The following is a 12,949-nucleotide window of genomic DNA, read 5'->3' as shown; positions in this document are numbered from 1 at the left end:
TATAAGGGTTTGAATTTTAACTTTTAAAATTCTAAGGGCTAACTTGGAATTAAAGTATTCATAAGAGAAAACTTTTCAAATTCCAAAACTTGAGGGCAAGTTTTGAAACTATTCAAAACTAATTAATTCCATAACTTATGTGTTTAAAGTAGTTTTAATTAAAAAAAAACTCTTCAAGTTCCATAACTTGAGGACAAGTTATGGAAGACTTTAAACTAATAAAAGAATGTAACTTTTCTTTATTTTGTAATTTATGGAATTAATTAAGGTTACACATTTTATTACTTAATGAAGTGACTCTTGAACCTCCATAACTTGAGGACAAGACTCTTCATTTTTGTAACCATTACCAACTTTTATGAGTTTTATGAAACTTAAATGTGACTTTTCATATAACTTGAGGACAAGTTACAAAAACACATTTTAGAATCAACTCTTAGATTAAAATGGATTGAAAACACATAATCAATTAACTTTTCTATTAATCTAAGCAACTCATAAGAACAAGATAATTTAATCAAACTTTTTCATGTAATTAGCCTAATCACTAAACTAATACAAAACATGAATCTATTGACAATTATCTTTGAAATTGGATTAGTATGAACATTACCACATCAAAAACAGGATTATAGGTTCAAAAACAGCTTATGGTAATGTTCCTAGTCCATTTCTAGCCAAAAAACTCGAAGATATGCTGTCAGGGGCTCCTACTCGTCGAGTGTATCAACCTACTCGCCGAGTAGGATGATTTTCTTCATGGACTCGGCGAGTTCATCAGTGGACTCGGCGAGTCCAGTGCCAAGAATGCCCGAAATTCGACTTTTTCAGCATTTTTCAGGAATTTGCATCAAGTATAATTGAAAACAAGCCTAGGCTCTGATACCACTGATGGGTTTTGAGCATTCTAACACTCCTAAGTGTACATGCAACCCTAAATACCTTGGATCTATGTTTTCTCTATTATACATGCAAATATGATTATCCAAGGTATTATCCTAACTAGCATACCAAAACATTGATACTAGGATACTAAAATAGATAGAATACATACCTTGTTGTTGTTGCTTGACTCCATGAAGCTTGAGAGCCTAGTGCCCCAATTGTGACACCTCAAATGGTTCACACAACATCATGAACTCTTGGAATAACCATGAGAAGAAGACATACATGTTCAAATCGGCTAGCCCTCAAAATATGTATCACTAGTGCCAATTTCTTGAACTAAAGGGGTTCTTATATAGTGTGGCTATTAGGGTTACACCATGTAACTCATGACTTTACCCATTCCTTATGCTCCATGGGTTTTAACCTCTATGGAGTATCCATGGATCACCACATGGGTTAAACCCAACATAAAGGAATCTTGGATCATAAGCCCACATATATAAGAATGAATGATTTACACAATCAATCCCCATATATTTAATTAGTCTCTTTTTGATCACTAAATTAAGTCCAAATTAATTCTTGATCAATACTAATTAAATAACATGATTTCATATTAATATATTAGAACTTATAATATATTAATATGTCACAAAATGTCTTTTCCTCATAAACGGTCTATCCAAATGTTCCGATGCCATGCAACCCAAATGGACCATGCCGAGTCGGGTCAAGTACATACCAATTATAGTTATGGACTTAGACACTAATCCAACAGAAGGTTTGTTGGATCTAGTGCACATCGATGTGTGTGGACCCTTCAAAACTGCCACAAGGGATGCTAATCGTTATTATGTGACTTTTACAGATGATTATAGTAGATATGGATATGTCTACTTAATCAAGCATAAGTCAGAGACTTTCGAAAGGTTTAAAGAGTTTAAACAGGAAGTAGAGAATCAATTGGGCAGGAACATTAAGATGCTTTGATCCGATCGTGGTGGTGAGTATCTTAGTATAGAGTTCCTCGACTATCTTAGGGAATGTGGTGTTGTCTCACAATTGACATCTCCCAGGACACCACAGTTGAATGGTGTAGCTGAGAGGCGTAATCGAACCCTGTTGGACATGGTTCGTTCCATGATGAGTCGAGCTTCGCTACCAATCTCATTCTGGGGGTATGCCTTAGAGACTACCGCACATATCCTTAATCTGGTCCCTACAAAGAAGGTTGCCAAAACACCTCACGAGGTGTGGACTGGAAAAGTTCCTAATCTAGCCCACATCAAAATTTGGGGTTGTGAAGCTTTCGTGAGACGCGAGACTCACGATAAGCTCGAACCTCGAAGTGAGAGGTGTATTTTCATCGGCTACCCACAGAAATCCTTTGGTTACCTCTTCTACAGACCTAGTGAGAATGTGATATTTGTAGCAAGGAGGGCTGTCTTTCGATAGAGGGAGTTCATAAGCCAAGGAAACAGTGGGAGGCAAATTGACCTTGAAGAAATTCAAGAGTCGAGTGGTGAAGGAACCTTAAACCCTAGCAATCAACTTGAGGAGGAAACTCCTGTTGATCCAATTGTACCTCCAATTGTACCTCTGAGGCATTCCACAAGGGTTAGGAATGCACCTGAGCATTACTATGGTTTCCATATTACTGCGGAGGGTGAGACACTTATCAGTGATGTGACACTGGTAAGTCTGGATGAACCTAACAGCTATGTGGAAGCCATGGCAGGCCCCGAGTCTGCTAAATGGAAAGAGGCTATGGACAGCGAGATACAATCCATGTATGACAATCAGGTCTGGGACTTGGTTGACAATGTACCAGGTCGTAAGACAGTTGGGTGCAAATGGATCTTCAAGAAGAAGACTGACATTGATGGTAATGTACACACGTATAAGGCGCGACTGGTTGCAAAAGGCTTTTCTCAAGCTCCAGGAGTTGATTATGATGAAACCTTTTCACCAGTAGCCAAGATTAAGTCTATTAGGGTCTTGTTAGCCATCGCTGCATTTCATGACTATGAAATATGGCAAATGGATGTCAAAACCGCTTTCCTTAATGGAAAGTTGGCTGAGGATGTTTACATGAATCAACCTGAGGGTTTTGTCAGCACAGAATATCCTAATAGAGTGTGTAAGCTTGAGAAATCCATCTATGGATTGAAACAAGCACCTCCCAGATGGAATCTTTGCTTCGATGAGAAAGTCAAAGAGTTTGGTTTTTCGAGGAGTGAAGATGAATCTTGTGTATATGTGAAGGCTAGTGGGAGTATAGTTAGCTTTTTGGTACTGTATGTGGATGACATACTACTCATAGGAAATGACATCCCAACCTTGCAGGAAGTGAAGTCCTGGCTTGGGAAGTGTTTCGCTATGAAGGACCTTGGAGAAGCTGCCTATATCCTAGGCATAAGGATTCTGAGAGACCGGAGTAAAAGACTAATTAGACTTAGTCAGAGTACATACTTGGATAAGGTGCTGAAGAGGTTCAGCATGCAAGATTCCAAGAAAGGAGAGTTACCCATCCAGAGTAATGCTAGATTGAGTAAGACTCAGAGCCCGAGTACTGAGGCTGAGATAGCAGAAATGAGTCGAGTACCTTATGCTTCTGCAGTAGGTTCGATCATGTATGCTATGACCTGTACTCGTCCTGATATGGCCTTTGCCTTGAGCATAGTCAGCAGGTATCAGGGGAACCCTGTTAAGGCTTACTGGACTGCGGTAAAGAACATTCTCAAGTACCTGCGAAGGACTAAGGACTGGGTCCTTACCCTTGGTGGGAGTGATAACTTGAGAGTTGTATGGTATAGTGATGCTAGCTTCCAGACTGATAGGGATAATTTCCGCTCTCAGTCGGGCTGGGTCTTTACCTTAAACGGAGGAGCAATTTCTTGGAAAAGTTCCAAGCAGGAGACAGTGGCTGATTCAACTTGCGAATCAGAGTATATAGCGGCAAGCGAGGTAGAAAAGGAGGCAATATAGCTAAATAACTTCATTGGAGACCTTGGAGTTGTACCAGCTATAAAGGAGCCCATAGAGATTTTCTGTGATAGTGAAAGTGATGTTGCCTTAGCAAAGGAACCAAGGGATCACGGGAGATCCAAACATATTGACAGAAAATACCATTTCATCAGACATCGAATAGAAGAAGGACTCCTCGTGGCAAAGAGGGTATCATCGGATGAGAACCCGGCAGATCCCCTCACGAAGGGACTGGGTAGGGTTAAGCATCTCCAGCATGCAAGGAGCATAGGGCTGAATGATGATATTAGTTTTTAGTAGTTAGATAAATTTAAAATTTGTAAAATGTAATTGACATTTGATGATGAATAAAAGTTGTGTTTATTTATGAGTAAAGTGTTGCTATCTTTTGTCAATCGTTTACTATTATTTCTTTTGCATGTTTTGACTTCCAGAATAATTATGTCTGGTATATCATATTATTCAAATTATCCACAGTCGGTCATATGTCGGAAGTAGATATGAATTAAGACTGTCATGAGTTGGTTGTAGAGGTCTAAGATGTTGGACATGGCCTCAACACTCATGAGTGCTCATAAGTTCTGAGTATTGGATTCAACCCACGCTCGTTGGTATCACTTCATGGAATTTATCTCGAGTGATCGCGATACGGTAATATCATATAAGTCTTGAAACCTAGAGATATGTCTTGTTTCCTATGAGTTGGTTATGCATTGATCGTACGAAACCGCACTGGTAACTCGATGTTATAAAACGTACCTTTGTGTGTAATTTAACATGTAGTAGAACAAGCATATGATTCGAAGTTTATCTGTTCCTTCTTGGATTAGAAGCGATATCTGGGCCCCTCGATGATTTTGTGTTGACCCATGTACCGGGCCCGGTCAGAACTAAGTTGATGTGTTCAATTAAGTTCTAAGTCAAACAAATCGGAAATCGGGAAACAAACTGCTAGAAAATAAGTAAGACATTGTTCCATGTATTTGTCCGGCTGATATCTAGAACAGAGGATTATATGATCACTTATCTTAAATGGCGCATCATCTTCTTCTCAGTTCCGAGAGACCTTGAAAAGAGCTACGATTGCTGGTCGGTTCCTGAAGTCATACTTGCAGTTATAGTTATTAGACTTATCCAAGTGGGAGACTGTTGGATAAGGTGTCTAAGTCCATAACTATATATGGTATGTACTTGACCCGACCCGGCATGGTCCATTTGGGTTGCATGACATCATGCATTTGGATAGACTAAATGAGAAAAAGAACACTTGTGGTTTATTAATATATTATAAGTTCTAATATATTAATAGTATTATTTAATTAGTTTTGATCAAAGATTAATTTGGAATTAATTAAGTGATCAAAAGATAACTAATTAAATATATGGGTTGATTGTGTAAATCATCCATAACTTGTATAGTGGGCTAAAAGGCTCCATGGATTATCAAGTTGGGTAAAACCCATAACATGCTCCATGGATGCTCCATGGGAGTTACAAACCCATGGGTCATGGAAATGAAGAGTCATGTCACATTAGGGTTTACATGGTGTAACCCTAGATGTGACACACTATATAAAGAACATAATACTCTCCAAAATCGGCTACACTAAGAACAAGAGAGGGCACGCCGATTTTATACAAGTGTTATACACTCTCAAAGTTTATTCCAAGGCATTTGGTGTTGTGTGAAACATTTGAGGCATCACACTTGGGGTGCTAGGCTCTCAAGGTTTTCAAGGAATCATAACAAATGCAAGGTATGTAATTCTAGCCATCTTTTATGATTAAAGTTCCCCATGCATGCTAGATAGGTTTATGAACCTTGGAAAAAGTATTTTGCATGTATTCTAGACAAACATAGATCCAAGGTTTTCTAGGGTTGCATGTACACTTAGGAGTGTTAGAATTGCTCAAAACCCATCAGAAGCTCGATATTGCAAAGTATATGGCCGAGTGTGTAGCATGTGCGAGAGTTAAGGCACAACATCAGAAACTGTGTGAGAGTTTAGAACCTTTACATGTACCCATGGATAAATGGGAAGATATCACCATGGATTTTGTGACTAAACTGCCCAGGACAAAGAACGGTCATGACATGACTTGGGTGGTCGTGGATCGGTTCACTACGAGTGCACACTTCATAGCAGCCAATGAAAGATGGTCTATGGATAAGCTTGTAAATGCTTACATGAAGGAAGCAGTAAGACTTCACGGTGTTCCTTTAACGATGGTATCAGATCGTGATAGTCGTTTCACGTCAAGGTTTTGGAGGAGTCTACAAGAAGAAATGGGTACGAAGTTGTGTTTAAGTACAGTCTACCATCCGCAGACCGATGGTCAGAGCGAAAAAGCGATTCAAACACTGGAAGATATGCTAAGAGCATGTACCCTAGAATTCCAAGGTAACTGGGATGAGCACTTACCCCTGGTAGAGTTTTCCTACAACATTAGTTACCATTCGAGCATCAAGATGACACCTTACCAAGCTTTGTATGGACAGAAGTGTCGTACGCCGTCATGTTGGCTTGAAGCTGTAGGAAAGCAGTTTATGGGCCCCGAGATAGTCCATCAAACTGCTGAAAAGCTGAAAATGATTAGGGAAAGGATGTTAGCAGCTCAGGATCGTCAAAAGAGCTATGCTGACAAGAAGAGACGATCGATGACATTCGAAGTTGGAGATTTTGTTTTGGTTAAAGTCTCACCTTGGAAGGGACTTATAAAATCTGGGAAGAGAGGAAAGTTGAGTCCAAGGTTTATTGGACCGTTCAAAGTACTTTAGAGGATTGGGAACCAAGCCTACATGGAATTGCTAGAAGAACTAGATGGTATTCATAACACTTTCCATGTGTGTTATTTGAGGAAGTTCACGGGAGAAGTTCCCGACATAATTCCACTTTCTGAGTTAAGGATGGATGAAAATAAGAGGCTAATTGAAGAGCCGGAGGTGATTGTTGACTGTAAGACAAAGAAGTTGCGATGCAAGATGGTCGACTTAGTGCTTGTGCGATGGAAACATACGAATGGTCTAAACCTCACCTGGGAAACAGAGAGTAACATGATGAGTAGCTATCCGCATCTGTTTGCTGACGCATGATTCTCGGACGGAATCATCCTAAGGATGAGAGAATTGTAACGCCCGTGTTTCGAGGCTAAGCATTGATACGATGATGTAAAAGTTAGGGTCAACAAATGTAACTCATTTTGAAGTAATAAAAATGAATTATTTGAGTACTATGTGAATTATGAGAATTTATGTGCTTTATACTTGTTTATAATGATATAATAAATTAAGAATGAAAATAAGCGTCAGAAATAAAATGTTAGATAAAACCGATATCTATGAAGAAAGTTGTAGTGGTCGCGACAAGGATTCCGGAGATATAAAGAACACCGAAATCTGAGTTATAACGAAAAAGTTATGACATGTCGAAGTTTCGCAGCAAAACCGGCACGACGCTGTGTGACGTAAAAAGTGAGTTTACGATAAAGTGCTTTTTAGCCTTAGTGATCTAAACGAAATTTGTAGTATACGTGAAACCGAGAGCTTGCATAAAAAGAACGTCCAAATCTGACTTCGTATGAGGAAGTTATGAATTTTCTAAGATTTGGCATAGCAGTGTGTAGCCGAAGTTCGAATTTTAGATCGAGCGGTTTTTAGCCGACACAACCTAAATTATAATTGAAGATCTCATTAATAGGAGTTCAACGATAAAAAGACAGTCGAAAACGGAGTTCGTATGTAGAAGTTCTGATTTTTACACGGTTGTTAATCAGTGTAATCTTCTCATACTGTTAAATTTAAAATCGGTCAAGAATTAGCTGATGGAGTCAAAAGGAGAGTTGTATATCTTGTCAATACCTACGCGTGGATATAAATAACGTCGAAAACGGAGCTCGTATGCGAAAGGTACGGGGTTTAGAAATCGGAAGGGTGCTCCAGCGAAGTGGGTGACGTTGCGCAATCTGAGACATTGCTTTCTCCCCACCAGATGATGAAACGTGGCACCAACTTGATGAGTTAGACCAGAAACTAGACGAGTTGGGGACCAGAAACTCGACGAGTTGGTCCAGAAACTCGACGAGTTCACCACTTTTCCATCCTATAAATACCACCCGAGAGTTCCTTCATTTTTCATACCAAAATCCACTTCTTCTTCTCTCTACTCACTCTCTAAACCTCCCAAAACACCCCCAAAAGCCTAGGAAACTTCCCTAGCACTTGAAGAAATCCCCAGAGTGCCCGGAGGCTCCGAGAAAAAGAGTTTTTCGATTCATAAACTCTGCCCCCGCAGAGCCCGGTTTTCAAGCAAACCACCCGGTTTCGTCGAAAAGAAGCGTTGTCCAAGTTGGAATCATCACCTTAACAGGTGAATGCATTGTTACTTTCATCTTACACATAGATATGAAGTATTTTATATAAATTACGTGTTATGTGTGCATGTTACCTGTTTACCTGAGATCTTTGCTGGATGAAAGATTTAAACTATTTTTTTTTATCTAAACTGTGTATGTATTTTGTATCTTGAGATCTATGTTGGATGAAAGATTTAAACTTCTTTTTTTTTTCTTTAGATCTAAACTCTTTTTTTAGATATAAACTTCTTTTGATATAAACTGTATATGTATTTTGTACCTATAATCATGATGGGTAAAGACGGGTATATTAGAGATGAGATAAGATGAGAGATGAAAGATGATATAGCTTATGAGAGGTGAAAGATAATGAGAAGCCCTGACCCAAACGTTGGCCCCGTCATCTAGCAGAGTATGGATGACAACCACGGACTATTCTAGATGGTCCGGTGGAATACTAGCAGACTCGCAACCTGTAGATATTGTGAACGATATGTTCACCGAATGTACTCTAGAAACACATTGACATGTATTGCGGGTGGACTCCCAAAAATAATACTGTCAATAAATGAGATAAACCCTGGCAGCTATGGACTTAGCGCCTGTTGGATGAACCCTGGAAACTATGGACTCAGTGCATGTTATATAAACCATGGCAACGATGGACTTAGTGCCCATTTCTTAGGACAATCCTTAGGAATAAATAATGAGGAATAGACGATTCATAGAGAAGATACTTAAGAATAAAGAAGATAATAGGGATGGGTAAAGGGGTTAATTGTTTGATGATGAAACATAATAACTATATTATTGTGGGTTGAAAACCCTATGTACTCATCAGGTTTCCCAACCTGACCCACTCAGTTTATTTGCATCACATGTGTCGATATGAAGCTACATTATACTGAGAGATTAAGGAGATGTAAACCACTAGTGTAAATGAATGTAAGGTGTGACAACCCGAAATCTTTATTTGTAATTCAAACTCAATCAATGAAATTCAGAAAACCCTTCAAAGGGTGTTTACGGCCGCAAACTGGGTTTATGGCCGTAAACCCATGATTGGGTCGTGAACCCCTCCCCATATATATATATATATATATATATATATATATATATATATATATATATATATATATATATATATATATATATATATATATATATATATATATATACATATATATATATATATATATATATATATATATACATATGTTTTCCTTCATTTTTCCTCATTCTCTTCCCTCCTTGGCCGAAAACTCTTCAAAATTCTCTCAAGACTTATCCAACAAAAGCTCATTTTCACCTCAACAAACGTAAGTAATCCATCCCTTTTCTCTTGTTATTCATCTTCTCCATGTAGAATGCTTCATGTTCATTCCTTGATTCATCACTTTCTTCACCAACTTCATGATCTTCAAGTGTTCACGACTGTGAACCCTTCATAGGGTCGTGAACCCTTCATATTGGGGCCGTAAACCCTTCAAATATTCATGAGTGGGCCGTAAACCCTTCATGTGTTCATGGGCCGTGAAGACATCATGGGCCGTAAACCCATGGTGGTTGGCCGTAAACTCCTTTCTGTCCCTCATTCTTGATTCTAACACTTCATTGTGAGTGTTTCCTACATCCTAAGGGTGTTTCCTATTATTGTTAGTGGTTTTAGACACTAATTGTAGGCCTATACATGTTAATATGTGCTTAATAGGACCGTACTGTGCTCGGGACTTCACTTAGCATACCAAGCATCTTGTTCTTGTTATTCATCCAAGTCACTCCTAATCAAGCGAGTTCATACCCCTATGTCATTACAGTTTTAACGTTTTCAGGGGGGATACAAACCAATCGTCATTGATCTTGTGAAATTATACAAAAAGGATTTCAATACACTTAGAACTGATGCAGTTGATACAACCACACAGTTTTCATAATTTTATCAAATATTTAGATATTTCATCCCTTTTGTATATTGCTGAGCATAAGGGAGGTTTTCAACATAAATCATAGAGTTTTTCAGTGTTTAACATGAATACATTAACGAACATATAAACTATAATAGGTATAGTTTATGGAATAATTAGCTTATCAATGTACAAACATAGATTCAATGCGATCAAACATATAAGCTATATAGAGTATAGTTTATGAGACATATATTCAGCTACTTAAATTCAATAATTCATTTTATTCTACACTTAATCGTTAGTATAGCATTTTATGAGTGAGCATTATTCGCGTACTTACTAAAGTACTAACAAAAGTCCTGAGATTATAACCAGAGTCTCCTTGCGGGAGAACGTGAGTTTGTGTATAGATCTATACGGGATTGACAATCCCGCACCATAACTGTTAGCTACAGTTAGGCCGGCAGGCCTGGGTGACAAAGTCATTTCGATTCCGACGCCTGAATAACGTCGTTCAAGCAATCCAATGGTCAAGTATGGTTATAACAACTCATAAATTTGGTACTAATAATATACGATTAATGTATGAATGGTAATAACTTCAATTAGTTTTATTATAAAGTAATAGAACTACTATACATATTAAATTTTTAAGAGCTTTTCGAACTTACTATACATACTGGTGATAGCCAGGGTTTTTCATGTAAAAAGGGGTTTCTCATTCAAAACAAACAATGCACAACACATTCAATGGTAACTAGACATGTGAACTAATACATTATGAGATTCAGTAACAAAATACACATGTTAGAAAATAATGGATTTTCTTGGGAACACACAAATACTTTCATTGATTCATTAACAAATTTTCCTTACGAAAACATGCTTATGAACTCACCAGCTTTACGTTGATACTCTTTCAAAACTGCATGTATTTTCAGGAAATCAGTAGACAGGTACCTCACACAGATTTTGAGAAGACGGAGCGTATAGAGTCACGTCTTTTACTTTTGTTATACTTTTGATGTATATAAACATGAATGAAACAGATCTAAATATTTTACTTAATCAATGTAATGGTTGTGTTTACTTTTATTACTATGATGCAATTGTGGTGATACTATACATGACGTCATCCACCCCCGAACGTTTCTGCCGTTCCGGTTTGGGGGTGTTACAGATTGGTATCAAAGCTATTGTTTATAGTGAACTAAGTATACCGAACCTTACATGGTATGCAACTATAAACACTAAAGGGGTCGCAGTGCTCTATAACTAAAAGTATGCTTTAAAAATACAAGTATTTTTACAAGAAGTATACAAGTATACATTCATACAAGAAACTATAACATAATAAGAACTACATAAAAGTATTTAGGGCAAGTTGGACACTACGGTTAAACCTGGGTAGTTATGTAGTCATACATGGGACCAATATAACCTGATCAACTATATTTTTCCGAGATATGACCAACATGTGTTTGTGAGTGACTGTGGTGTCGCGACAAGTCTAAAACTCACCAAATCCTATACTAATGAAAACACATGGTTAAAATACTATAGGAGTCTTTTATGGTACTATAACACTGCACAGAGTCATCGCTACTAGTACAAATCTTTATAATCGAAAGACCTGCAATTCCTTGTTAATGTTAGTAGCTATCATTATAGGTCTTTTTATCGTTATAGGATTAAAATGTATCTTGCTTGAAAATTTTCGATCCATGATCATATATGAGGCTTATCGTCATTTTCCTCTTGTATCTTTTTAGAGAAAAGATGCCTCCCAAAAAGAGACCCAATGGGAAGAACAACGACCCTCCGTCGCCACCACCTCCTCAGTTCGATCCTGCCATGTTCCAGGCAACGGTTACAGCCGCTGTGGCTGCCGCGATGGCGCAAATAAACCCTGGTGGTGCTAGCGGATCAGGAAGCGGTACCCATTCTCAAAATCTTGATGGCAGTCAGGGACACCCGAAGGAGTGTTCCTATAAAGATTTCATGAATGAAAAGCCCAAATCTTTCGACGGCAATGGAGGAGTCATTGCCCTAACTCGATGGTTCGAAAAGATCGAATCGATTTTCGAAATTTGTGCTTGTTTGGAGGCCAACAAGGTGAAGTTTGACGCCTGCACCTTCACTGATAGAGCATTGACTTGGTGGAATAGTCGGGTCAAATCCCTAACTCTGCCAGTTGCAAATGCAATGGTTTGGGAGAGTTTAAAGGAACTCATGCTTGCTGAGTACTGCCCAAGGGGCGAGATGCAGACATTGGAACACGAGCTTTGTAACCTGAAGATGAAGGGTTCCGACATTGCCTCCTATACAGCTAGATTCTGAGATCTGGCTCTTCTCTGTCTGGGGATGGTCACCCCGGAAAGTAAGAAAATAAAGAGATACATTTGGGGATTGACGCCCCCAACTCAAGGAAATGTCTTGGCTACTAAACCTTCCACTTTCGACAGCGCCAAGTCTTTAGCACAAACTCTTATAGATCACGGGGTTGATCTTGATGCAGTAACAACCGTTCCCGAACCATCAAAGGAGAGTGGTGGGAAGAAGAAATTCTGGAACAAGCGTAAGGGCCATTCTTCGTAGGATACCTCCAAGAAACAACAGGTAGTGGCAGTTCATGCCGCTACCACCCCTGCTGCCGTTCTCACTACTCCAACAACTCCCAGTCGCTACGCTGGAAATTTGCCCTTGTGCAACAAATGCAACTTCCATCATTTGGGAGTTTGTAGAGAGATGCAATGTGACAAATGTGGCCGAAAGAGACACACGACTCGATTTTGCAAGACACCAGCTCAACC

The sequence above is a fragment of the Lactuca virosa genome, chromosome 2, assembly GCF_052849685.1.
Source record: "Lactuca virosa cultivar CGN04683 chromosome 2, Lactuca_virosa_CGN04683_v6, whole genome shotgun sequence".
NCBI classification, from domain to species: Eukaryota; Viridiplantae; Streptophyta; class Magnoliopsida; order Asterales; family Asteraceae; genus Lactuca; species Lactuca virosa.
This window is presented reverse-complemented; position numbering follows the sequence as displayed.